The sequence below is a fragment of the Hordeum vulgare genome, chromosome 5H (genome assembly GCF_904849725.1).
Source record: "Hordeum vulgare subsp. vulgare chromosome 5H, MorexV3_pseudomolecules_assembly, whole genome shotgun sequence".
In the NCBI taxonomy this organism is placed as follows: domain Eukaryota; kingdom Viridiplantae; phylum Streptophyta; class Magnoliopsida; order Poales; family Poaceae; genus Hordeum; species Hordeum vulgare.
This window is the reverse complement of record NC_058522.1, coordinates 510,661,407-510,688,750: the sequence shown is the minus strand read 5'-3', so window position 1 is coordinate 510,688,750 and position 27,344 is coordinate 510,661,407. Positions and strand designations below refer to the sequence as shown.

The following is a 27,344-nucleotide window of genomic DNA, read 5'->3' as shown; positions in this document are numbered from 1 at the left end:
AACTTCTTCTATCAATGAAAGATACACAAGCATTGCGTATGCGCGAAAACAAGTTATTGGTCAGGTCTAAGTGGACATATGACATTCAACCTTGCGTAGTTAAAATTTTCCCTTCTTGATCATATGACAATGATCCACACCTGGGACTATATATAGTGGAAGTAATATAAGTAGTAACATGCATGTCACATAGGCCAAAAATATGACGTGACTAGTAAAGAGGATACCATCACATAGTGCTTTCCATAAAAAACGATGCTACAATGTAATCAATTAATGAAGTTTTCTATATTATCACATATATGACATTGTCCACTATGAAACCAGTAACACGGGCTAGTAACATTTGCATGTTAGTAGGCTAAATTGCTCACTATTATGACCAGCCTGAGAAGCAGCAAAGCTCGTGTCTCCGTTTCGGGGACATGAGAGAAATAATGCAGAACTTCTCTGCATTTTTGGCAATGATTATGTCTTGCATGTATTCAATCAGTTTTACAAGACCACATGGACTCATGTGTATAAGAAAATATTGTAAAAATGATCGTTGCTTAGATATATTCATTCAATCAGTCTTACGGAAAGAAAGCTTACAAGCCAGCAGAGTACAAATCAAATACACTTCCATAAATACCAGTTGTGGACAAGCTCACGCTTATGATTTAGCGGTGGCGGCGGATCCTTGCCAACACGGCCCAACCAAAGATGATTATGATGGGCCAAAGGGCAATAACCACTAAGAACACGTACATCCTTAGTAGCCGTACCATTCCTGGGAATACCCCTATCCTAGCACATAATGGTGGTGCAAGAATACAAAGTTTATAAATAACCTCCATATTTGTGCTTAGCAACACGGCAGGAGTAATAACACAAACCGCAACAGCGGTACTAAGAGTAACTGGAGCTAGCACCGGGCTAATAGCTCCTCTGCGACGTCTTTCCTGGGAATTGGAAGCAGTGCGACATCTTTCGATGAAATAGATCTCGTGCGACGGTTTGAAGGGAGAAAATAGCTCACAGCCACACATGCGATAAAACCTTAGTCAACTAGTCCAATTTACATTAAGTCATGTCTTACCTAATTTGGGCCCAAATTAATTAGCACTGCATCTCGTGAAACTGCCCGACTAGAACTGTCCGAAACTGCCCGACATCTTCAGCTCCGGCGGCGGCTACGGTGGAGGAGCCCTCTTTCTCGGCAGCGGAGGAGCCCCCTTTCGGCGGCGGCGGCGGCCATGGTGGTGAGTGAATTCGATACTCTAGTCCCAATCCCCTCCGCCTTGTAGATCTGAGCTCTCTGTTTTGCTTGGTGAAATCGATAGAAGGTGAGAGGGGGCGGCGCGGTGAGAGGAGCCCATGGTGAGGTCGAGAAGGAGCCGCCAGATTCAGCTTTGAACAGGTAATGCGCCTCCCTTCCGCCCATTTGTGAGTGCGATTGAAGGCAATCTTTGCTGTGTCTCACGCTGCCCGCCCGCCTATAACAGAGCGGATGCTACTGAAACCTTTGAATTTGCAATCAATTTCTTTCCATCGACGGCAAAATTAGTTGATGGTAGCATTCAGAACATCCAGAGAGACACAATTGTGAAATGGGAGGTTGATTGTGCAGAAATTGAAACCAATGAGCTATAGTCGATGGAAGAGAAGGCAGTGAGGAAATTGGTGGAGAAAATTGGGGAAACTATGCTTTGGGGTCCAGAGCAAGAGGTTTCACTATTGCGGTATGATGATTTCAAAGGAGAGTATGTCAGAATTGAAGATGGTGAAGATATTGTTGATGAAATCGATAGGAAAGAGGGCTGGGCAAGCCTCAGGGCTGAATTTTTTGCTGAGCTCTATGATCTGAATATTGACTCGAAGGTAGGTTATGTGCCATCACACTTGGCTATGCAGAAGGCAGACGATGATTGGGCTTCGCAGAGGCATATCGTTCCCATTATTACGGATCTAACAGTAATAGCCGATGGGGCTAATGCACATGCAGAAGAGGGAAATGTTAATGTTGTTGATTGGAATGCAGTTGAGTTGGAGGAGCTTACTGATTTGGTCATTGCACCAATTGCTAACACTGAGATGGCCAAACTATTTGGCATTCCAGTCGATGACAGAGATGAGGAGGAGAGGGATGAAGCTAATACAAGTGATAATGATGACAGAGAATTAAGTGATGTAGATGAACAGTTGATGAAAGATGCTGGAGATGATGTAGATGATGCACATGATGAAGAGCTGGTGCATGTGTATGACAAGGAAAACCCTGTCATTCGAGTGGGGAAGTTGTGGCCAAACATGGATGAGTTCAGGTTGTCTTTCAAGACTTATGCAGTCAGACATCACTTTGATGCCAAGACAGTTTGGACTGATGGAAAGAAGTTTTATGCTAAGTGTAGAGGTTTTGATGGTAGTGGTAGGAGGGCTTGCAAGTGGTACATATCTGCTAGACTGCAGCCTGATGGAAGTACTGTCAGGGTTAACCAAATCCCTAATAAACATACTTGTCTCACAAGTTCACAGAAAAAATCAAGCATGACATCACAGATTTGGGTTGCAGAAAAGATAACTCCAATTTTGGCCAAAACACCCAACACTACTGCAAAAAAGTCTCCAAGTAGACTTGGAAAAGTTGTACCCCATTAAACTGCATTATACCACAGTGTGGAAGGCTAAACAAAGGGAAATGAAGAATTTGTATGGTGATTGGGCAAACACATTTAGGCTGCTTTTCAATTTCAAAGCAGAGGTGGAGAAAAGGTCACCTGGCAGTGTTGTCGAGATAGATACTGAGGTATCGGAGGATGGCAAGGTTTATTTCTCCAAATTCTTTATGGCTTTAAAGCCTTGCATCGATGGCTTCAAAGCAGGATGTCGTCCATACTTGAGCATAGGCTCATCATTTTTGACAGGCAAGTGGAATGGTCAGTTGGTAGCATGTAATGCTCTAGATGGACATAACTGGATGTTTCGAGTTGCTATTGGCTTGTTTCAGTCAGAGACAGAGGCTTCATGGACATGGTTCGTGATGCAGTTGAAAAGATGCTTAGGGCCAGTGTCACCTTTGACAATACACACAGATGCATGCAAAGGTCTGGAAAATGCAGTTAAAATGTGTTCCCACATGCTGAGCAAAGGGAGTGCTTCAGCCATTTGTGGATGAATTTGATCAAAAAATTCAGAGGGGATGAATTTGGGAGAATGTGGCCAGCAACAAGATCTTACACTAAACAGATACATTCATATCATCTTAGTAAGGTAATGACAACATGTGAGGAGTTTGGTAGATGGTTGAACACCTACAATTCTTTATTATGGTACAGGTCAGGATTCAACACTGCCATCAAGTGTGACCATATCAACAACAATTTGGCAGAAAGTTTCAACAACAAGGTGAAGCAGCTAAAAGATTTGCCTGTGCATGACATGGTTGATCAAATTAGGATCATGCTCATGCGGCTGTGGGAATTGAGAAAAAAGATTGCTGATTGTCTGCAAGGTGATAAACTTCCAACAGTGGTGCAACAGGTGGTCAACAGAAGCAGATGTCTTACACATTTGTTTGTTGAAAAATCATCACTGTGGGGTGCTGAAGTTAGAGATAACAAGACTGGAAGGAGGCATGTTCTTAACACTGAATTGCATGATTGCAGTTGCCTCGAATGGCAGGCCACTGGTAAACCATGTGATCATGCCATTCTATTCTTAGCCGGTCAACCAAACATAAATATGCATCCATATCTGCATGAGTATTATTTGGTAGCAAAATTCAGAGCTGCATATGCAACTCCAATTCCACCTCTTACAGATCAGGAACAGTGGCCAGAAGTGCCGCTTGAATATTCCATGTGTCCTCCTCTAACAAAAAGAAAGGCAGACCTAAACAGAGTAGATTCAAAGCATGGTTTGAAAAAGGTGGGAGTAGTAAGAAGGGCAAGAAGGACAAGAAAGATGCAAAGCCAAAAAGGGCTCAAAAGGGTAACAAAAACAGATGCAAGAGGTGCCAAATACTTGGGCACAGAGAGGGATCCAGACTATGCATTTTCTCTCCTCCTAATCCGAAAAAGTATGTGCTTGTTTATTTGTGTTTGTTCATATTTTGGTTTTGTTTAAATTATAAATATGTGGCATGCTTTGTTGTTTTCAGGAGGAAGCTTCCAAGTTAGCCTATTGTTGTTGAACAGTCTTGGCCAATAAAAAGAGCAAGAGTGAGTGGCAGCAGAAGGAAAACAAGTCAGTGGATGGAACAGTTTGGTGCTCCAAGTGAAGAAATTGAAGTTGTGCACACTGTCGAAACTGAAGCTGTGCACACTGTCGAAACTGTCGAAACTGAAGCTGTGCACACTGTCGAAACTGAAGTTGTGCACACTGTCGAAACTGAAACTGAAGCTGTGCACACTGTCGAAACTGAAGCTATGCACACTGTCGAAACTGAAGCTGATCAAACTGAATCTGCTATCGAGTTTCATGAGGTGATAGCATCGAGTCCAGTGAAGAAAACCAAGATGATCAGTGAACTTGTGTGTGCAGTACAAAAAAAAAAGAAATGCTAAGGCGAAGAAGGGTACACGGCGTGGTCGGAAGAGATAGAACTGTTGATCATTTGAAATTTATGGCATGTAATAAAATTTGTTGGGCACTATGTACCCACATGTTTCCATCAAAACTTGTTTGATTATTATTGTTTTCAAATTGAATTTCAAATTTGATGAAAAATAAAAATTTTGGTTTAAATTCAAATTTGGACTAAGTTGAACTTTTGACTCGGGTATGATGTTTCAATGCTACCAGAGCAACTCAAATATAGTTGTTATGTCATCATTCTGAGCTCTTTTGTTAAGTTAGACTCATAGTCATGAAAAATGTGTGACAAACGATCTCATAAGGTAGGGTAAACGCCATCTTCTTAAAGACATTTTCCTGCAATTGTATATAAACCATGTTTATATATATTTTTGGTTTCTATGCAACATAATATGACTATGGCATAAAATTTTCTTTTTTTTTGATTTTTTTTGAATTATTTGTGCTCATTTGAAAAATTGTCATTTATATTTATGTTTTTTGAAAAATGTGTGACCGACTCAAAATCAAAGTTTATATTTTTGGTTTTGATAAGTATGTGATGTAAAATGACAATGTGTGCTGGTTTTATATTTTTTAGATTTTTTTGAATTATTTATGTTCAACCCTAGCTCATTTCATTGATATCGTGAACGTGTGAATTTTGGTTTTAAACTGTGCATATAACAAGTTTGCATTTTTTTATAGCAATTCAGTTGAATAAGTAGACAATGTGCGCTGGTTTGTATTTTTTTAATTTTTTTGAATTACTTATGCTCTACCCTAGCTCATTCCATCAATACCGTGAATTGTGTGAATCTTTTTCATTGAAACATAGATATAACAAGAATCAATTTTTTATAGCAACGTAGTTGCATCAGTAGACAGTGAGAGAAAGTTTCATATTTTTTTGAATTTTTTATGCTCAACTCTAGCTCACTGCAACCCTTAACCCCGGAAACCCCATCCGAAACCCCGCCATAGTACATTGTACATTGTAACAAAATCCCATCTTCTTGAAGGCATTTTCCTGCAATTGTATATAAACCATGTTTATATATTTTTTTGATTGCTATGCAACATAATACGACTATGGTCACAAGTTTTGATTTTTTTGATTTTTTTGAATTATTTGTGCTCATTTGAAGAATTGTCAACTCTTTTACAAAAACGTTGACCGACTCAAAATGAAAGTTTATATCTTTGTTTGCTAAGTATGTGATGTAAAATGACAATGTGCGCTGGTTTTATATTTTTTTGATTTTTTTTGAATTAATTTTGTTCAACCCTAGCTCATTTCGTCGACATCGTGAACGTGTGAATTTTGGTTTTAAACTGTGCATATAACAAATTTGCTTTTTTTACAGCAATTCATTTGAATAAGTACACAATGTGCGCTGGTTTTGTATTTTTTGATTTTTTTGAATTACTTATGCTCTGCCCTAGCTCATTCCATCAATTACGTGAATTGTGTGAATCTTTTTCACTGAAACGTGGATATAACAAAAATCAATTTTTTTATAGAAACGTAGTTGCATGAGTAGACAGTGAGCGAAAGTTTCATATTTTTTTGAATTTTTTTGAATTTTTTGTGCTCAAGCCTAGCTCACTGCAACCCTAAACCCCGAAAACCCCATAACCCCGGAAACCCCATCCGAAACCCCGCCATGTTTATAGCCGTCGATCATTGCTGAGTGAGCGGTTGGATCTGACGTCGATCCGCGTGTGCTGATTGGCTGGCGAGCGGGGGTTTGGATCGAGGGCCCGATCGAGGGCCTGTCCGTTGGATCTAGTCAGTTCGGTGAAGATCCGACGATTGGAAATGATGCGGTGCATGGATCTGGCGTATGCGCCTCTGACTTCGTGTGCTTCTTTGTTGCATGACACGCGTCCGTGTTTTTGCATGCATGCACGTGTCGCATCAGAGCCATTAGCAGTGCATCGAGGACCGCAGTCTGAATGGGCTCTGAATATGAGGGGCGTGCTCGACGCGGTGCATCGAAGAAAGTCTGAAGGGCGGGGGCGTGCTCGCGCAGTGTGTGAATCGACGACGCGCCCTTTGATCCAATAGGCAAACGCAATTGGGCGGCATCCATTAATTGCGGCCACTGAATCGACGAAGCGACGCAACCCAAAGCCTGCTATTTAACCCTCCTCTCGTGCACATCTAACCTTCATCTTCCTCCTTCTCCCCAGCCCCTCGCATCACATCCAAGCAACCGCAAGCCCGCAAGGCAACCGGCATGGAGTTCCACGGCCCGACGTTCCAAGCGCCCGGCACCGTGCCGGAAAGGATGTACCCCGCTGGGGTCGTCGTGGAGAACCAGCTCCGGGTCTGGGCCATGTCCCGCTGGTGGGGTGGACGGGAGTTCGCGGGGCTCTTCCTTCGCGCCCTGTATCGCCACCTCCCTGTGGGAACTCCCCATATGTTCACCATCGACGAGTCTCGCATGGGAGGAACTGGCATGATCATGCACTTCCGCAACCCCTACGAAGCGTATCACCTCCCTCGGCCATGTCTTGTTTGGGGGGGGGGTGCGAGTTCATCTGCTTCACCACGTACAACATCTTCACCGACCTCGATAGCATATGGCCCAACGAGCACGCCATGCACACCCTCCCCTACAACCTGCCGGCCGACGACGATGAGGAGTGAGGGCGCCCGAGGAGTGAAGACGCGCGTCTCCATGTCGGGTTTATCATAGTTTCTTATCTATCGTATCTGTAAGGTTAAACACTATCGTATCAGTTTATTGTAATCGTAATGTTGTGTCCGCTACTACTACGTACTATTCGTTAGTTTATGTGATGTGTTTATCTATGTTGTGCACATCTAATCGTAATGTTGTGCCCGCTACTACTACGTATCTATGTGTTTATCTGCGAGTTTATCTATTTATCAGTGACGCAGTGCACCAGGTGATTGATCCCTTCTTGTCACCATTCATGGTTCTATTCTACATTCACTAGTAGAAATAAGGGCTTTCGTCCCAGCTCGAAAAACACATTAGTCCTGGTTCGACCGGCAAAGGCCCCGGTCGGGCATTAGTCCCGGTTCAAATGGGACCTTTAGTCCCGGTTCGTCTCTCGAACCGGGACTAAAGGGTTTGGAGGCTTCAGTCCCGGTTCGTGTCTTGAACCGGGACTAAAGGGTAGACCTTTAGTCCCGGTTCGTGACACGAACCGGGACTAAAGGTGTTCACAATTTTTTTTCTGTTTTTAAATTCTTGTTTGTAGTTTCTGTTTTAAATTGCTTATATCTTTTAGGATATTTGATGTTTTTGATTGATTCTTTTTGCATTAGATTCAAAATTTTGTCTAGTTTCTGTTTGTGCCATTAGTTTTCAAATTTGAATGGTTTAAATTTGAATTTGTTTAAATTTGCTTCAAACCCAGTTTTTGAATAACTTGAGTTTACAAATTGTTTTTAATTTAATTCTTTTTGCTCCCACTCATGTGTTAGATTGTTGTCAGAGTAAGATTTATTTGGTTATTTTTAAAATAATTTAAATTAGGATTTTAATTAAAGAAATATTATTTTGCTTATATAGTTGTTTTAGTCATTTAATTGTTATTTTTTATTATTTTTAGTTAGTTCTTTCTGTAGATTTTAACATGTTGTAGTATGGTGCATATTTAATACACAAAAAAATCTACAGTTCAATTAATTTAAAAAAAATGCCTTTGTAGCAGATGGGTTTTCGTCTGAAACCTTGTTACTTTGAGTTTTGTAGAAAATAAACAAAAATGATAAAATCTTAAAATAATAAACAAAAATGATAAAATCTTTAAAAAATAAAATCCTTTGAGATGTTGGTAGGTTTTAGTGTCTAGTCGGTATAGAAATTTTGAGATATGAATTTTGACCATTTTTGCAAAAAAAAGAAAAAAAAATAAACGGCCATAACTTTTGCATACGACGTCCAAAAAAAATTTAATATATCAAAAAAAACTAGAAAAATTGGTACTCGATTTCACCCGAGCTTGCCCGATGAAGTTTTCCCACATGCTCAAAATTCCAAATGGAAAAAAAGTTATTTCAAAAAGAACTTTTTTCCAAAAAAAAAGAAAAATAATTTTATTTAAAAATATTAGGTTGTTTTCATTGAAATTGACTATTATTGTTACCAATTAAGTTTATTTTAATAATTGTTTGTAATTCAAAAAAATAAATCATGTGACATGACATCAAGACCCAAGTTGTTTAGAATTGATAGCTTACTATTGTCAGGAAAACAACAAGTGCACACTTGGCAACTAGGGGCGATAGAACCAGAAAGTTAAGCGTGCTCGGGCTGAAGCAGTGAAAGGATGGGTGATCGGCCGGGAAGTTAGACGATTTGAAATGAGTGATCCACGCTAGAGCAGTGAGGATGGGTGATTAGAGATTAAATTGTCAAATAATTCAAAGATTTGTAAATTGGAATAAAACATAAAAATATTCAAAAAAATTTGAAAAAAAAATCTACCTTTTCGGGTCAAACAAACAAAATAAACAGACGGATCCTTTATTCCCGGTTCGTAAGTTGAACCGGGACTAAAGGTACTCCCTCCGAGGCACCCACGTGGAGCACCTTTGGTCCCGGCTTGGAACAGGGCCGGGACTAAAGGTTAGGCCTTTAGTCCCGCCTCTTTGGTCCCGGATGGTGAACCGGGACTAAAGCCCCTTACGGGCCGGGACTATAGGCCCTGTCCCCACTAGTGATTATGATTAAAGGAACTAATCTCCCTTTAAGCTCTCGTTTGGTTGACCCAGGAGCAGCAATGGAGGGGCCAATGGAGAGGCGCAGCCGCAACGACTAAGGGGCAGAAAACAAGCAGTCAGAAGACGTTCCTCGTGTGGATCTGTTCCAGCCCATGTTCCACGCATCACAGGCAATTCTGCAGCGACTAAGGGGCAGAAAAGGAGCAGTCAGAAGACGTTCCTCGCGTGTAGTACTAGCTCTGTAGATAATGGGCCCGTAGATAATACACTTGTAAATAATACAGATCTTCTGCATAGAAACAAATTGACCACGTTGATCGGGCTGTGATCCATGTGGATTGTATCCTAACCAAAGAAGGCCTTAGGCCGTGTTTGGAATGGTTGTAATTAAATAAATAGGTGTTTATTTTACACTTGTATCTTGCAGGCCGCTTAGGCCATGTTTGTAAATAATACAGATCAGATTAGATGTTCAACCCTCTTAAGATACATGAACTTGGATTGTCGTAGATGATGTTGTGTTTCCTCGACAGCGATTGGATTGTCGTTTTCAACCCTGTTACACGTGTAAAATATACAGACCATAATCCGTCGTTTTTATTTCCTATTGAAAATCATACATGACCAGTAAAATACACTTGTAAAACTAATACGGGTGTATTAGAATATGTTGGGGAACGTCGCATGGGAAACAAAAAAATTTCCTACGCGCACGAAGACCTATCATGGTGATGTCCATCTACGAGAGGGGATGAGTGATCTACGTACCCTTGTAGATCGCACAGCAGAAGCGTTAGAGAACGCGGTTGATGTAGTGGAACGTCCTCACGTCCCTCGATCCGCCCCGCGAACAATCCCGCGATCAGTCCCACGATCTAGTACCGAACGGACGGCACCTCCGCGTTCAGCACACGTACAGCTCGACGATGATCTCGGCCTTCTTGATCCAGCAAGAGAGACGGAGAGGTAGAAGAGTTCTCCGGCAGCGTGACGGCGCTCCGGAGGTTGGTGATGATCTTGTCTCAGCAGGGCTCCGCCCGAGCTCCGCAGAAACACGATCTAGAGGAAAAACTATGGAGGTATGTGGTCGGGCAGCCGTGAGAAAGTCGTCTCAAATCTGCCCTAAAAGCCCCATATATATAGGAGGAGGGAGGGGGACCTTGCCTTGGGGTCCAAGGGATCCCCAAGGGGTCGGCCGAGCCAGGGGGGAGGACTCTCCACCCCCAAACCGAGTCCTACTTGGTTTGGTGGGAGGGAGTCCTTCCCCCTTCCCACTTCTTCCTTTTTTTTTCTTTCCTTTGATTTTTTCTCTCTTGGCGTATAGGGGATTGGTGGCTGTCCCACCAGCCCACTAAGGGCTGGTGTGACCCCCCCCCCAAATGCCTATGGGCTTCCCCGGAGTGGGTTGCCCCCCTCCGGTGAACTCCCGGAACCCATTCGTTATTCCCAGTACATTCCCGGTAACTCCGAAAACCTTCCGGTAATCAAATGAGGTCATCCTATATATCAATCTTCGTTTCCGGACTATTCCGGAAACCCTCGTGACGTCCGTGACCTCATCCAGGACTTCGAACAACATTCGGTAACCAACCATATAACTCAAATACGCATAAAACAACGTCGAACCTTAAGTGTGCAGACCCTGCGGGTTCGAGAACTATGTAGACATGACCCGAGAGACTCCTCGGTCAATATCCAACAGCGGGACCTGGATGCCCATATTGGATCCTACATATTCTACGAAGATCTTATCGTTTGAACCTCAGTGCCAAGGATTCGTATAATCCCGTATGTCATTCCCTTTGTCCTTCGGTATGTTACTTGCCCGAGATTCGATCGTCAGTATCCGTATACCTATTTCAACCTCGTTTACCGGCAAGTCTCTTTACTCGTTCCGTAATACAAGATCCCGCAACTTACACTAAGTTACATTGCTTGCAAGGCTTATGTGTGATGTTGTATTACCGAGTGGGCCCCGAGATACCTCTCCGTCACACGGAGTGACAAATCCCAGTCTTGATCCATACTAACTCAACTAACACCTTTGGAGATACCTGTAGAGCATCTTTATAGTCACCCAGTTACGTTGCGACGTTTGATACACACAAAGCATTCCTCCGGTGTCAGTGAGTTATATGATCTCATGGTCATAGGAATAAATACTTGACACGCAGAAAACAGTAGCAACAAAATGACACGATCAACATGCTATGTCTATCAGTTTGGGTCTAGTCCATCACGTGATTCTCCCAATGACGTGATCCAGTTATCAAGCAACAACACCTTGTTCATAATCAGAAGACACTGACTATCATTGATCAACTGGCTAGCCAACTAGAGGCATGCTAGGGACGGTGTTTTGTCTATGTATCCACACATGTAAATGAGTCTTCATTCAATACAATTATAGCATGGATAATAAACTATTATCTTGATACAGGAATTATAATAATAACTATACATTTATTATTGCCTCTAGGGCATAATTCCAACAGTCTCCCACTTGCACTAGAGTCAATAATCTAGCCCTCACATCACCATGTGAATTACATTGTAATAAATCTAACACCCATACAGTTCTGGTGTCGATCATGTTTTGGCCGTGGAAGAGGTTTAGTCAGCGGGTCTGCTACATTCAGATCCGTGTGCACCTTGCATATATTTACGTCCTCCTCCTCGACGTAGTCGCGGATGAGGTTGAAGCGTCGTTTGATGTGTCTGGTCTTCTTCTGAAACCTTGGTTCCTTTGCCAGGGCAATGACACCTGTGTTGTCACAGAACAAGGTTATTGGATCCAGTGCACTTGGCACCACTCCAAGATCCGTCATGAACTGCTTCATCCAGACACCCTCCTTAGCTGCCTCCGAGGCAGCCATGTACTCCGCTTCACATGTAGAATCTGCTACGACGCTTTGCTTGGAACTGCACCAGCTTACTGCACCCCCATTAAGAATAAATACGTATCCGGTTTTTGACTTAGAGTCGTCCGGATCTGTGTCAAAGCTTGCATCAACGTAACCCTTTACGGCGAGCTCTTCGTCACCTCCATACACGAGAAACATCTCCTTAGTCCTTTTCAGGTACTTTAGGATATTCTTGACCGCTGTCCAGTGATCCACTCGTGGATTACTCTGGAACCTGCCTGCCATACTTATGGCCAGGCTAACATCCGGTCTAGTGCACAGCATCGCATACATGATAGAACCTATGGCTGAAGCATAGGGGACGGAGCGCATATGCTCTCTATCTTCATCAGTTGCTGGGCACTGAGTCTTACTCAATCTCGTACCTTGTAACACTGGCAAGAACCCTTTCTTGGACTGTTCCATTTTGAATCTCTTCAAAACTTTATCAAGGTATGTGCTTTGTGAAAGTCCTATCAGGCGTTTTGATCTATCCCTATAGATCTTAATGCCTAGAATGTAAGCAGCTTCTCCTAGGTCCTTCATAGAGAAACTTTTATTCAAGTAACCTTTTATGCTCTCCAAAAGCTCTACGTTGTTTCCAATCAGTAATATGTCATCCACATATAATATTAGAAACGCCACAGAGCTCCCACTCACTTTCTTGCAAATACAAGATTCTCCAACCACTTGTATAAACCCAAATGCTTTGATCACCTCATCAAAGCGTTTGTTCCAACTCCGAGATGCTTGCACCAGTCCATAAATGGATCGCTAGAGCTTGCACACCTTGTCAGCATTTTTAGGATCGACAAAACCTTCGGGTTGCATCATATACAACTCTTCCTTAAGGAAACCGTTAAGGAACGCCGTTTTGATATCCATCTGCCAGATTTCATAATCGAAAAATGCAGCTATTGCTAACATGATTCTGACGGACTTAAGCATCGCTACGGGAGAGAAAGTCTCATCGTAGTCAATTCCTGGAACTTGTGAAAAACCCTTTGCCACAAGTCGAGCTTTATAAGCGGTCACATTACCGTCAGCGTCCGTCTTCTTCTTAAAGATCCATTTGTTCTGAATAGCCTTGCGGCCCTCAGGCAGTATCTCCAAAGTCCACACTTTGTTCTCATACATGGATCCTATCTCGGATTTCATGGCTTCTAGCCATTTGTTGGAATCTGGGCCCACCATTGCTTCTTCATAATTTGCAGGTTCATTGTTGTCTAAAACATGATTGATAAGATGGGATTACCGTACCACTCTGGAGCAGCGCGTGATCTCGTCGACCTGCGTGGTTCAACAGAAACTTGAACTGGAGTTTCATGATCATCATCATTAACTTCCTCCTCAACCGGCGTTGCAACGACAGAGGTTTCCCCTTGCCCTGCGCCACCATGCAGAGGGATGAGAGGTTCGACAACCTCGTCAAGTTCTATCTTCCTCCCACTCAATTCTCTCGAGAGGAACTCCTTCTCGAGAAAAGTTCCGTTCTTAGCAACAAACACTTTGCCCTCGGATTTGAGATAGAAGGTGTACCCAACTGTCTCTTTTGGGTAACCTATGAAGACGCACCTTTCCGCTTTGGGTTCCAGTTTTTCAGGCTGAAGCTTTTTGACATAAGCATCACATCCCCAAACTTTAAGAAACGACAACTTTGGCCTCTTGCCATACCACAGTTCGTATGGTGTCGTCTCAACGGATTTTGATGGTGCCCTATTTAAAGTGAATGCAGCTGTTTCTAATGCATAACCCCAAAACGATAACGGCAAATCAGTAAGAGACATCATAGATCGCACCATCTCTAACAAAGTACGATTACGACGTTCGGACACACCATTACGCTGTGGTGTTCCAGGCGGTGTCAACTGTGAAACAATTCCACATTGTCTTAAGTGAGCACCAAACTCGAAACTCAGATATTCACCCCCACGATCAGACCGTAGGAATTTGATCTTCTTGTTACGATGATTTTCCACTTCACTCTGAAATTGCTTGAACTTTTCAAATGTTTCAGACTTGTGCTTCATCAAGTAGACATAACCATATCTACTTAAATCGTCAGTGAAGGTGAGGAAATAACGATATCCGCCGCGTGCCTCCACGCTCATTGGGCCACACACATCGGTATGTATGATTTCCGACAAGTCACTTGCACGCTCCATTGTTCCGGAGAACGGAGTCTTAGTCATCTTGCCCATGAGGCATGGTTCGCACGTGTCAAGTGAATCAAAGTCAAGTGACTCCAAAAGTCCATCAGCATGGAGTTTCTTCATGCGCTTTACACCAATATGACCTAAATGGCAGTGCCATAAAAATATGGCGCTATCATTGTTAACTCTAACTCTTTTGGTCTCAATGTTATGTATATGCGTATCGCTATCAAGATTCAATATGAACAATCCTCTCACATTCGGTGCATGACCATAAAAGATGTTACTCATAGAAATAGAACAACCATTATTCTCAAACTTAAAAGAGTAACCGTCTCGCAATAAACAAGATCCAGATATAATGTTCATGCTCAACGCAGGCACTAAATAACAATGATTTAAGTTCATCACTAATCCCGATGGTAGCTGAAGTGACACTGTGCCGACGGCGATTGCATCAACCTTGGAACCGTTTCCTACGCGCATCGTCACTTCGTCTTTCGCCAGCCTTCGTCTATTCCGCAGTTCCTGCTTCGAGTTGCAAATGTGAGCAACAGAACCGGTATCAAATACCCAGGCACTACTACGAGAGCCGGTTAAGTACACATCAATAACATGTATATCAAATATACCTGATTTTTCTTTACCCGCCTTCTTATCTGCCAGATACTTGGGGCAATTGCGCTTCCAGTGACCCATACCCTTGCAATAGAAGCACTCTGTTTCAGGCTTAGGTCCAGCCTTGGGTTTCTTCGGTGGATTGGCAACAGGCTTGCCGCTCTTCTTCGAATTGCCCTTCTTGCCTTTGCCGTTTCTCTTGAAACTAGTGGTCTTGCTCACCATCAACACTTGATGCTCTTTACGGAGTTCAGACTCTGCGACTTTCAGCATCGCAAACAACTCGCCGGGAGACTTGTTCATCCCTTGCATGTTGTAGTTCAACACAAAGCCTTTATAGCTTGGCGGCAGTGATTGAAGGATTCTGTCAGTGATAGCTTCTTGCGGGAGTTCAATCCCCAGTTCAGCTAGACGGTTTGAGTACCCAGACATTTTGAGCACATGTTCACTGACAGATGAGTTTTCCTCCATCTTGCAAGCATAGAATTTATCGGAGGTCTCATACCTCTCGATCCGGGCGTTCTTCTGAAAGATAAACTTCAACTCCTGGAACATCTCAAATGCTCCATGACGCTCAAAGCGACGTTGAAGTCCCGGTTCCAAGCCATACAAGACTGCACATTGAACTATTGAGTAGTCCTCCTTACGTGCTAACCAAGCGTTCTTAACATCCTGATCAGCCGTAGCGGGTGGTTCATCTCCTAGCGCAGCATTAAGGACATAATCCTTCTTTCCAGCTTGTAAGATTAGCTTAAGATTACGAGCCCAGTCTACAAAGTTGCTTCCATCATCTTTCAACTTAGCTTTCTCTAGGAACGTATTAAAATTCAGGATGACACTTGCGTGAGCCATGATCTACAACACAAATACATACAAAGTGGACTTAGACTATGTTCAAGATAATTAGAGTTCAACTTAATCAAATTATATGCTAAACTCCCACTCAAAAAGTACATCTCTCTAGTCATTTGAGTGGTTCATGATCCACTTACACTATCCCAAGTCCGATCATCACGTGAGTCGAGAGTAGTTTCAGTGGTAAGCATCCCTATGCTAATCATATCAACTATATGATTCATGATCGACCTTTCGGTCTCATGTGTTCCGAGGCCATGTCTGCACATGCTAGGCTCGTCAAGCTTAACCCGAGTGTTCCGCGTGCGCAACTGTTTTGCACCCGTTGTATGTGAACGTTGAGTCTATCACACCCGATCATCACGTGGTGTCTCGAAACGACGAACTGTAGCAACGGTGCACAGTCGGGGAGAACACAATTTCGTCTTGAAATTTTAGTGAGAGATCACCTCATAATGCTACCGTCGTTCTAAGCAAAATAAGGTGCATAACAGGATTAACATCACATGCAATTCATAAGTGACATGATATGGCCATCATCTCGTGCTTCTTGATCTCCATCGCCAAAGCACCGGCACGATCTTCTTGTCACTGGCGCCACACCATGATCATCCATCAACGTGTTGCCATCGGGGTTGTCGTGCTACTTATGCTATTACTACTAAAGCTACATCCTAGCAAAATAGTAAACGCATCTGCAAGCACATATGTTAGTATAAAGACAACCCTATGGCTCCTGCCGGTTGCCGTACCATCGACGTGCAAGTCGATATTTCTATTACAACATGATCATCTCATACATCCAATATATCAACTCACATCGTTGGCCATACCACATCACAATCATACCCTGCAAAAACAAGTTAGACGTCCTCTATTTTGTTGTTGCATGTTTTACGTGGTGACCAAGGGTATCTAGTAGGATCGCATCTTACTTACGCAAACACCACAACGGAGATATATGAGTTGCTATTTAACCTCATCCAAGGACCTCCTCGGTCAAATCCGATTCAACTAAAGTTGGAGAAACCGTCACTTGCCAATCATCTTTGAGCAAAGGGGGTTACTCGTAACGATGAAACCAGTCTCTCGTAAGCGTACGAGTAATGTCGGTCCAAGCCGCTTCAATCCAACAATACCGCGGAATCAAGAAAAGACTAAGGAGGGCAGAAAAACGCACATCACCGCCCACAAAACCTTTTGTGTTCTACTCGAGAAGACATCTACGCATGAACCTAGCTCATGATGCCACTGTTGGGGAACGTCGCATGGGAAACAAAAAAATTTCCTACGCGCACGAAGACCTATCATGGTGATGTCCATCTACGAGAGGGGATGAGTGATCTACGTACCCTTGTAGATCGCACAGCAGAAGCGTTAGAGAACGCGGTTTATGTAGTGGAACGTCCTCACGTCCCTCGATCCGCCCCGTGAACAATCCCGCGATCAGTCCCACGAACTAGTACCGAACGGACGGCACCTCCGCGTTCAGCACACGTACAGCTCGACGATGATCTCGGCCTTCTTGATCCAGCAAGAGAGACAGAGAGGTAGAAGAGTTCTCCGGCAGCGTGACGGCGCTCCGGAGGTTGGTGATGATCTTGTCTCAGCAGGGCTCCGCCCGAGCTCCGCAGAAACACGATCTAGAGGAAAAACTATGGAGGTATGTGGTCGGGCAGCCGTGAGAAAGTCGTCTCAAATCTGCCCTAAAAGCCCTATATATATAGGAGGAGGGAGGGGGACCTTGCCTTGGGGTCCAAGGGATCCCCAAGGGGTCGGCCGAGCCAGGGGGAGGACTCTCCCCCCCAAACCGAGTCCTACTTGGTTTGGTGGGAGGGAGTCCTTCCCCCTTCCCACTTCTTCCTTTTTTTTCTTTCCTTTGATTTTTTCTCTCTTGGCGTATAGGGGATTGGTGGCTGTCCCACCAGCCCACTAAGGGCTGGTGTGACCCCCCCAAATGCCTATGGGCTTCCCCGGAGTGGGTTGCCCCCCTCCGGTGAACTCCTGGAACCCATTCGTTATTCCCGGTACATTCCCGGTAACTCCGAAAACCTTCCGGTAATCAAATGAGGTCATCCTATATATCAATCTTCGTTTCCGGACTATTCCGGAAACCCTCGTGACGTCCGTGATCTCATCCAGGACTCCGAACAACATTCGGTAACCAACCATATAACTCAAATACGCATAAAACAACGTCGAACCTTAAGTGTGCAGACCCTGCGGGTTCGAGAACTATGTAGACATGACCCGAGAGACTCCTCGGTCAATATCCAACAGCGGGACCTGGATGCCCATATTGGATCCTACATATTCTACGAAGATCTTATCGTTTGAACCTCAGTGCCAAGGATTCGTATAATCCCGTATGTCATTCCCTTTGTCCTTCGGTATGTTACTTGCCCGAGATTCGATCGTCAGTATCCGTATACCTATTTCAACCTCGTTTACCGGCAAGTCTCTTTACTCGTTCCGTAATACAAGATCCCGCAACTTACACTAAGTTACATTGCTTGCAAGGCTTATGTGTGATGTTGTATTACCGAGTGGGCCCCGAGATACCTCTCCGTCACACGGAGTGACAAATCCCAGTCTTGATCCATACTAACTCAACTAACACCTTTGGAGATACCTGTAGAGCATCTTTATAGTCACCCAGTTACGTTGCGACGTTTGATACACACAAAGCATTCCTCCGGTGTCAGTGAGTTATATGATCTCATGGTCATAGGAATAAATACTTGACACGCAGAAAACAGTAGCAACAAAATGACACGATCAACATGCTATGTCTATCAGTTTGGGTCTAGTCCATCACGTGATTCTCCCAATGACGTGATCCAGTTATCAAGCAACAACACCTTGTTCATAATCAGAAGACACTGACTATCATTGATCAACTGGCTAGCCAACTAGAGGCATGCTAGGGACGGTGTTTTGTCTATGTATCCACACATGTAAATGAGTCTTCATTCAATACAATTATAGCATGGATAATAAACTATTATCTTGATACAGGAATTATAATAATAACTATACATTTATTATTGCCTCTAGGGCATAATTCCAACAGAATATACCGATTCCAAGCGGCCCAAACATCTGTGTAAATCAGTACTAGCTCTGTATAGAAATCAGTACTAGCTCTGTAAATTACACCTTTGGTTCTGGTTATTCCTCTACTTCAGCGTCATGGCCCAACATCTATTCGCCAGCCCACGAATAAAAATTTTCTACTGAAACTGAACTTTGTTTGGTCTCGCACTCGACAACCCAATTTTGTTTTTTTACTAGAAACTGAATTTGGGTGTGTACTCTATTAACTGAAGAACAAAAACAGAGGAAACACAACATAAACACTGAATAATTTGTGTTCCAAATTGCTGATTCATTTAAGATACATGAACCTGTCATGGCGCATAGATCACATCATCTACCCTGGACAGACCTAAATGCCCCCTCTAATGACGATGAATAGCAAGTAAAACATAAACAGAGCAATGACACATCAGTAAAAAAACACTGCCATGATATTTGCTTGCTTCTGCAAATCGATCATCTCCCTTTGATTTTTCTTGATCTTCTTCAGTTCATCGGTCAGTTCAGACTCCAAGTACCTCGCCACCGGCACAACTCTGTCCGCCCCTCTGTCCGAGCTCCCCCAATTCTCCATCTGCGGCACCCCGCCCAAATTGAGCTCCGAGGTTGCGGCCACGCTAGAATCAATGTAGCCCTCAGATTTAATCCTCTTAACGTATTCATCAATCCACTCAAAATGTGTGCATTTCTTCAGGATCTGAAAACCATAAAATAAACCCTAAATCTCAAATTCGAGGAGAAATAACAAAATATGGAGAAATCAGAGCAAACAACAGCGAAAGAACGGGCTTAGAACCAAGAACTAACCTTGCCATCCCTTCATGCCATTGGTTTGCTCAAGCATTTCACAAACTCCCGCCCAAGATTGCCATTCTCATCCGTCTTAGTGACCAACCGTTTGAGAGGCTCTGGGCGTGGGCAGTTAGGGCACCTTGTGTGTTGGGGAACGTCGCATGGGAAACAAAAATTTTCCTACGCGCACGAAGACCTATCATGGTGATGTCCATCTACGAGAGGGGATGTGTGATCTACGTACCCTTGTAGACCGTACAGCAGAAGCGTTAGTGAACGCGGTTGATGTAGTGGAACGTCCTCACGTCCCTCGATCCGCCCCGCGATCAGTCCCATGATCTAGTGCCGAACGGACGTCACCTCCCCGTTCAGCACACGTACAGCTCGACGATGATCTCGGCCTTCTTGATCCAGCAAGAGAGACGGAGAGGTAGAAGAGTTCTCCGGCAGTGTGACGGCGCTCCGGAGGTTGGTGATGATCTTGTCTCAGCAGGGCTCCGCCCGAGCTCCGCAGAAACACGATCTAGAGGAAAAACCGTGGAGGTATGTGGTCGGGCTGCCGTGGAAAAGTCGTCTCAAATCAGCCCTAAAACCTCCGTATATATAGGCGGGAGAGGGGGAGCCTTGCCTTGGGTCTCAAGGAGCCCCAAGGGGGTCGTCCGAGCCAAGGGGGGAAGGTCTCCCCCCCAAACCGAGTCCTACTTGGTTTGGTGGGTGGAGTCCTTCTTTCCTTTCCCACCTCCTCCTCTTTTTTTCTTTTCTCTTTGATTTTCTTCCTATGGCGCATAGGGCCTTCTTGGGGATGTCCCGTGCCACCCCCAAGGCCTATGGGCTTCCCCGGGGTGGGTTGGCCCCCTGGTGAACTCCCGGAACCCATTCGTCATTCCCGGTACATTCCCGGTAACTCCGAAAACCTTCCGGTAATCAAATGAGGTCATCCTATATATCAATCTTCGTTTCCAGACCATTCCGGAAACCCTCGTGAGATCCGTGATCTCATCCGGGACTCCGAACAACATTCGGTAACCAACCATATAACTCAAATACGCATAAAACAACGTCAAACCTTAAGTGTGCAGACCCTGCGGGTTCGAGAACTATGTAGACATGACCCGAGATACTCCTCGGTCAATATCCAATAGCGGGACCTGGATGCCCATATTGGATCCTACATATTCTACGAAGATATTATCGTTTGAACCTCAGTGCCAAGGATTCATATAATCCCGTATGTCATTCCCTTTGTCCTTCGGTATGTTACTTGCCCGAGATTCGATCGTCAGTATCCTCATACCTATTTCAATCTCGTTTACCCGCAAATCTCTTTACTCGTTCCGTAATACAAGATCCCGCAACTTACACTAAGTTACATTGTTTGCAAGGCTTGTGTGTGATGTTGTATTACCGAGTGGGCCCCGAGATACCTCTCCGTCACACGGAGTGACAAATCCCAGTCTTGATCCATACTAACTCAACGAACACCTTCGGAGATACCTGTAGAGCATCTTTATAGTCACCCAGTTAAGTTGCGACGTTTGATACACACAAAGTATTCCTCCAGTGTTAGTGAGTTATATGATCTCATGGTCATAGGAACAAATACTTGATACGCAGAAAACACTAGCAACAAAATGACACGATCAACATGCTACGTCTATTAGTTTGGGTCTAGTCCATCACGTGATTCTCCTAATGACGTGATCCAATTATCAAGCAACAATACCTTGTTCATAATCAGAAGACACTGACTATCTTTGGTCAACTGGCTAGCCAACTAGAGGCTTGCTAGGGACAATGTTTTGTCTATGTATCCACACATGTAAATGAGTCTTCATTCAATACAATTATAGCATGGATAATAAACGATTATCTTGATACAAGAATTATAATAATAACTATATTTATTATTGCCTCTAGGGCATAATTCCAACATTGTGAGCATCACTGGACCATATTGACGCCAGTTTGATTGCGTGGCGGAGGAGGTGGACATCTGCACTAGGTCGCCGGAGACCCGAGGAAGAATGGGGAAAGGGGAAAGCAATGGGCGGCGGCGGACGGACGGGCACGGGCGGAATCTCTTCTAGCCGCGACGAGGTAGGTCCCGCGCTTACTGGACAAGTGGTGTGTCCCGCGCTTACGTGGATACGGTTTGGGTCCAACCCATAACAGCTAATGAGGATATCAGTTCAGCTTAAGGGCCATGTCGCACAGAAGCTATTTACTCGCTCAAAAGTGTCGCTCCCAAGCCATTCTGTCGAACAACGTCTCATTCCATCCAATTCCTAGGAAAGACGTCACACAGGAGCTATTGGCCCGCTAGTACCATATACACACCCAGTTCAATGGCAATAGACAAGCATGTGACTGAACTCCACATGAAAGCCACTGATGAGTTAAAGTTGAATTTGCGGGATACCAAGCTCACCATGGGAGAGGCAGCAAACACGAAGCCAACAGTAGCTACCGAGGAGCAGATCATGCAGATGAAGGCTAATGTTGTCGCCATCATGAATGCATCAAAAACATAAATCCCAGCAAGTGTTGGCGTGCCTCCGTCACTACAGGAAAAAACTTATAAGCCGGGTGTTTTCCCCGGCTTATAACACACGCCTTACTAAGGACCAACTTATCCAATGTAAGCCGAGAGCAACAGTTAAGACACTCGGCTTATATGTAAGCCGAGTGCCAACGGACACACGATTTACACATAACGGCAACATGGTTCTAACGGCAAGCCCCGTGACGGTTCATATAAGCCGAGGGCCTACCGTCACACGGTTTATATATAAGCCGAGGGCCTACCGTCACACGGTTTATATATAAGCCGAGGGCCTGCAGTCACACGGTTTATATATAAGCCGAGGGTCGAGACCGGGCGCACGGGTTATATATAAACCGAGGGCCAGTGTGACACGCACGGTTTACATATAAATCGAGGGCCAAATCTGACACACGGGTTATATATAGGCCGGGTGGTAGTGTCTGGGGCACACGGCTTATAGCCCCAGCGCCTGGGACAAACGGCCTATAAGCCGGGTGCTATTATCTGGGACACACGGCTTACACCCCCCAGCGCCTGGGACAAACGGCCTATGGCAAAATCTTTCAAATCGGCTCTCATAGGGTCCCTTTTTACCTACAAGTTCAATAAGAAAAGTTTGACGTATGAGTTGAAAATGACACCAACTTGAAATGTGGACACTAGAAGAAAGTTGGACAAATTGGCATACTTTTGCCGCGAACGAAGGAATGAAACCGCCATTTCCTTTACCGCCTTTTTTAAAGATATGTTCCCTCTCCTCTTCAGTAGGAGGCCTTTCTAGGTTCCAGCATTCAAGTGTGAATTCTCTGTAGCAATTGGAAGGAAGTTAAGGCATACACAAACTTAATTGTGATTATTTGCTAAAAATATAGGAAGCACTTACTCAATGTACGGTTGTACTTCAGGCATGTTTGTCAACACGTACGACATAATAGTCATCCACTCTGGATGTTTTATGTGTCTGGGTCTTCTACCACTTGCTCTGCCACCTATCCCTGAGAAGATGCTAAGCCGGGGTAGATCGTCCGGGGTGATGACATTGTAACGAAGGATTGGATTATGCTGAGTGGGAATATTGGCATCATAGTACTTTGTTGTGTTGTTTGACACCTCCTCATTGAGGTAGGCCTCGACTATAGATGCTTCAATATGACACTTATTCGTGCATTTGGCACGAAGATTCTTATTTTCTCTCTCAGGTCCATACATCCAACGGTACTGCACAGGCCCCCCCAAACGCGCCTCAGACGGAAGATGCAAGATCATATGTTGCATCGGATTAAAGAAGCTTGGTGGAAAGATCTTCTCTAGCTTGCACACCAACTCTGGTGCCTGTTTCTCTAGCTTGTCAACACTTTTTGGGTCTAACTCTTTAGCACAAAGTTGACGGAAGAAATAGCTTAACTCCGCCAGCACTCGCCAAATCTCCTCGGAGACAAAGCCTCGAATCATCACCGGCATCACCCGCTCAAGCCACACATGATAATCATGGCTCTTGAGACCCCCTATTCGCAATGTATTCATATTCACTCCCTTCATTATATTTCCTGCGTACCCATCAGGGAACCGCAATTTATCCAAGACCCACTTCATCATTACCTTCCTATGCTTCCTTCCAGGGCAGAACGGGGCTCGTGGCTTGCACCACCCTTTTCTTTTGGGTCCGGGTTCGACCATTTTTAAATCTGGCCTATCACAGAGTTTCTCTTGATCAAGTCTGGCCTTGACATTGTCCTTCGTCTTCTCGGTGTCAAAGATTGTGCCAAAAAGGGCCTCGGCGATATTCTTTTCAGTGTGCATTACGTCAATGTTATGTGGGAGGAGGAGATCCGCAAAGTAAGGGAGCCTCCATAGGCATGGTATGTGAGTCCAGTTATGTGTCTCTCCATATCCCACAAAACCTGACCCATTGGCATTGGGCTGGAGACCATCTAACTGAGCCTTGATCATGTGACCGGTCATCACAGGTGGTGGTGGAGCATCAATAACTTTACCTTTCTCGAAGTTTTTTTGGTCTTGTCTGAATGGATGATCAGGATGAAGGAACTGACGATGCTTGTCAGAGCAGGTATACTTCCCACCTTTCTTCAGCCAATAGAACATTAGATTCTGCATACACACCGGGCAAGGCCACTTCCCATGTACGCACCGACAGCAGAAGATTGCACGTGCTGGTAGGTCATGCAGGGATGTGAAGTACCAAACATACATATCAAAGTGTTTCTTTGTTAGGGCGTTGTATGTCCGTATCCCTTTATCCCAAGCGACCATCAAGTCATCCACAAGCGGCTCCAAGTACAAACTCATCTTCTTGCCTGGATATTCAGGACCTGGAATTACCAGTGACAGAAACATGTATTGTCGTTTCATGCAGAAGCCAGGGGGAGATTCATCGGAATAAGAAACACAGGCCAACAGCTGTATGTGGCATTAGTCATACCAAATGGATTGAACCCATCAAGTGTTATCGCAATAGCTACACTGTCCTGTTTACTAGCTTTGTTTGGGTATCGCTTAACAAAATCCTTCCATGCTTCAACATCAGACGGATGTATCACGACACAAGGCCGGTATCTAGTCCCTTCTCCCGCCCACTTCATGTTTTGGGTAGACTCCGCGGACATAAAGAGACGTTGGATCCTTCGTATGGGATCAAGATACCGAAGGACCTTGTGTGGGATCTTGAGCTGCCTCTTGTGACCATCATCACCGTCAACCTCAATATACCTAGAGGATTGGCACTTTGGGCAGTAATTATTATTCGCGTGTTCTTTCCTAAATAAGATACATTTGTTTGGACAAACATGTATCCGCTCATATGGCAACTTAAGTTCACTGAAGATTTTGTTTGACTCATACATGTTCTTTGGCAAAATGTTGTCTTTTGGCAAAAGAGTGCGAACAACGATCAGAAGTGTATCAAAGGAAGATCTAGTCCAGCCAAACTGGGCCTTCACAGCAAGCAGGCGTGCCATGCCATCCAGTTGAGTGACCTCTGTATGCCCGTGTAAGGGTCTCTGTGCCCCATTCAAAGTTTCATAGAACTTACTCGTCATTTGCTCCTCATCCTCCTCCCCCAGCCCCTCTTCACCTACGGCAGGATTTTCGGGCGCTGCAGCATTTTCTAGGTCATCTAGCATGAATTCAACATGAGTAACATATTCGGGTGAGTCTGTGCGTTGTCGTACCACCGACTCTCTCGCACGCTGGGGCTCAAACTCACCATGCGCGACCCACCGATGGTAGTTTGGCATAAACCCATTCTTAAGAAGGTGCCAACCCATTTCATCCTTAGTTTTTTCCTTGTTGTTCACACAACTGGTGCAAGGGCACCAAACTCCACCATGTCCTGTGTGCCTGGCAAATGCTACTTCCAAGAACTGATTTGTCTTTGTAATCCATTCTGGAAGCACATCCCCTCCACCCAGTCGTCCACTATACATCCACTCATGATCCTCCATCTGATGTGTTTTTCATTGACCAAGTAGTTTCAACCAATATTAGTTCAATTAATTACAACTATTCAGTTTTTACGGCATGAACTCAAAACTACCTAATAGGTAAGGATGGGTCCTAATCCCACCCGAGGATGTGTAGGTTGGCTTCGCTTTCATTCCCTACTCCGATCCGACACAGAATTTTGGCAGCACCTCCCCGCTGTTCTCCAAATACACGTCTCGACATAAGCAGAGAGAATGTGTATCCGGAGAACAACGGGGAGACGCTGCCAAAATTCTGTGTCGGATCGGAGTAGTGCATGAAAGCGAAGCCAGCCTACACATCCTCGGGCCGTCCCTGGAAAACGCTGGACAATTCGAAAGAATTACGGTTATAAATATGCAAAGAGTTTCATATTTATAAATAATGTAACTTTTTTGAACAGGAGACGCATAGGTAACGCGACTAGCTAGCTACATGATTTACATATATATAAATCCTTTGAGGCAAATTAGTCTTACCCTCGAAGTGTGCTCGGCAATGGTTGTCCCTCCAGCAAAAAGCCTTGCCACGACCCTTCCAATGTCAAATTGATGTGTGTCCTACAATAAAGTGAAAACTAGAATCAAACATAATTCACATGCACAAACCAAAACACAACATATTCTACAGTTCCTTATGTTGGGGAACGTCGCATGGGAAACAAAAAATTTCCTACGCATACGAAGACCTATCATGGTGATGTCCATCTACGAGAGAGGATGAGTGATCTATGTACCCTTGTAGACCATACAGCAGAAGCGTTAGTGAACGCGGTTGATGTAGTGGAACGTCCTCACGTCCCTCGATCCGCCCCGCGAACCGTCCCGCGATCAGTCCCATGATCTAGTGCCGAACGGACGGCACCTCCGCGTTCAACACACGTACAGCTCGACGATGATCTAGGCCTTCTTGATCCAGCACGAGAGACGGAGAGGTAGAAGAGTTCTCCGGCAGCGTGACGGCGCTCCGGAGGTTGGTGATGATCTTGTCTTAGCAGGGCTCCGCCCGAGCTCCGCAGAAACGCGATCTAGAGGAAAAACCGTGGAGGTATGTGGTCGGGCTGCCGTGGAAAAGTCGTCTCAAATCAGCCCTAAAACCTCCGTATATATAGGTGGGAGAGGGGGAGCCTTGCCTTGGGGCTCAAGGGGCCCCAAGGGGGTCGGCCGAGCCAAGGGGGGAAGGTCTCCCCCCCCAAACCGAGTCCTACTTGGTTTGGTGGGTGGAGTCCTTCTTTCCTTTCCCACCTTCTCCTTTTTTTTCTTTTCTCTTTGATTTTCTTCCTATGGCGCATAGGGCCTTCTTGGGCTGTCCCACCAGCCCACTAAGGGCTGGTGCGCCACCCCCAAGGCCTATGGGCTTCCCCGGATTGGGTTGCCCCCCCCCTGTGAACACCCGGAACCCATTCGTCATTCCCGGTACATTCCCGGTAACTCCGAAAAGCTTCCGGTAATCAAATGAGGTCATCCTATATATCAATCTTCGTTTCCAGACCATTCCGGAAACCCTCGTGACGTCCATGATCTCATCCGGGACTCCGAACAATATTCGGTAACCAACCATATAACTCAAATACACATAAAACAACGTCGAACCTTAAGTGTGCAGACCCTGCGGGTTCGAGAACTATGTAGACATGA

The 27,344-nt window shown here is 44.6% G+C and overlaps 1 pseudogene; it reads right to left on the bottom strand.

Annotated features, from left to right (window-relative positions):
- Positions 1-662: 662 nt before the first annotated feature.
- The window catches only part of LOC123400048, a 46,225-nt pseudogene continuing 19,543 nt past the window's right edge, over positions 663-27,344 (bottom strand).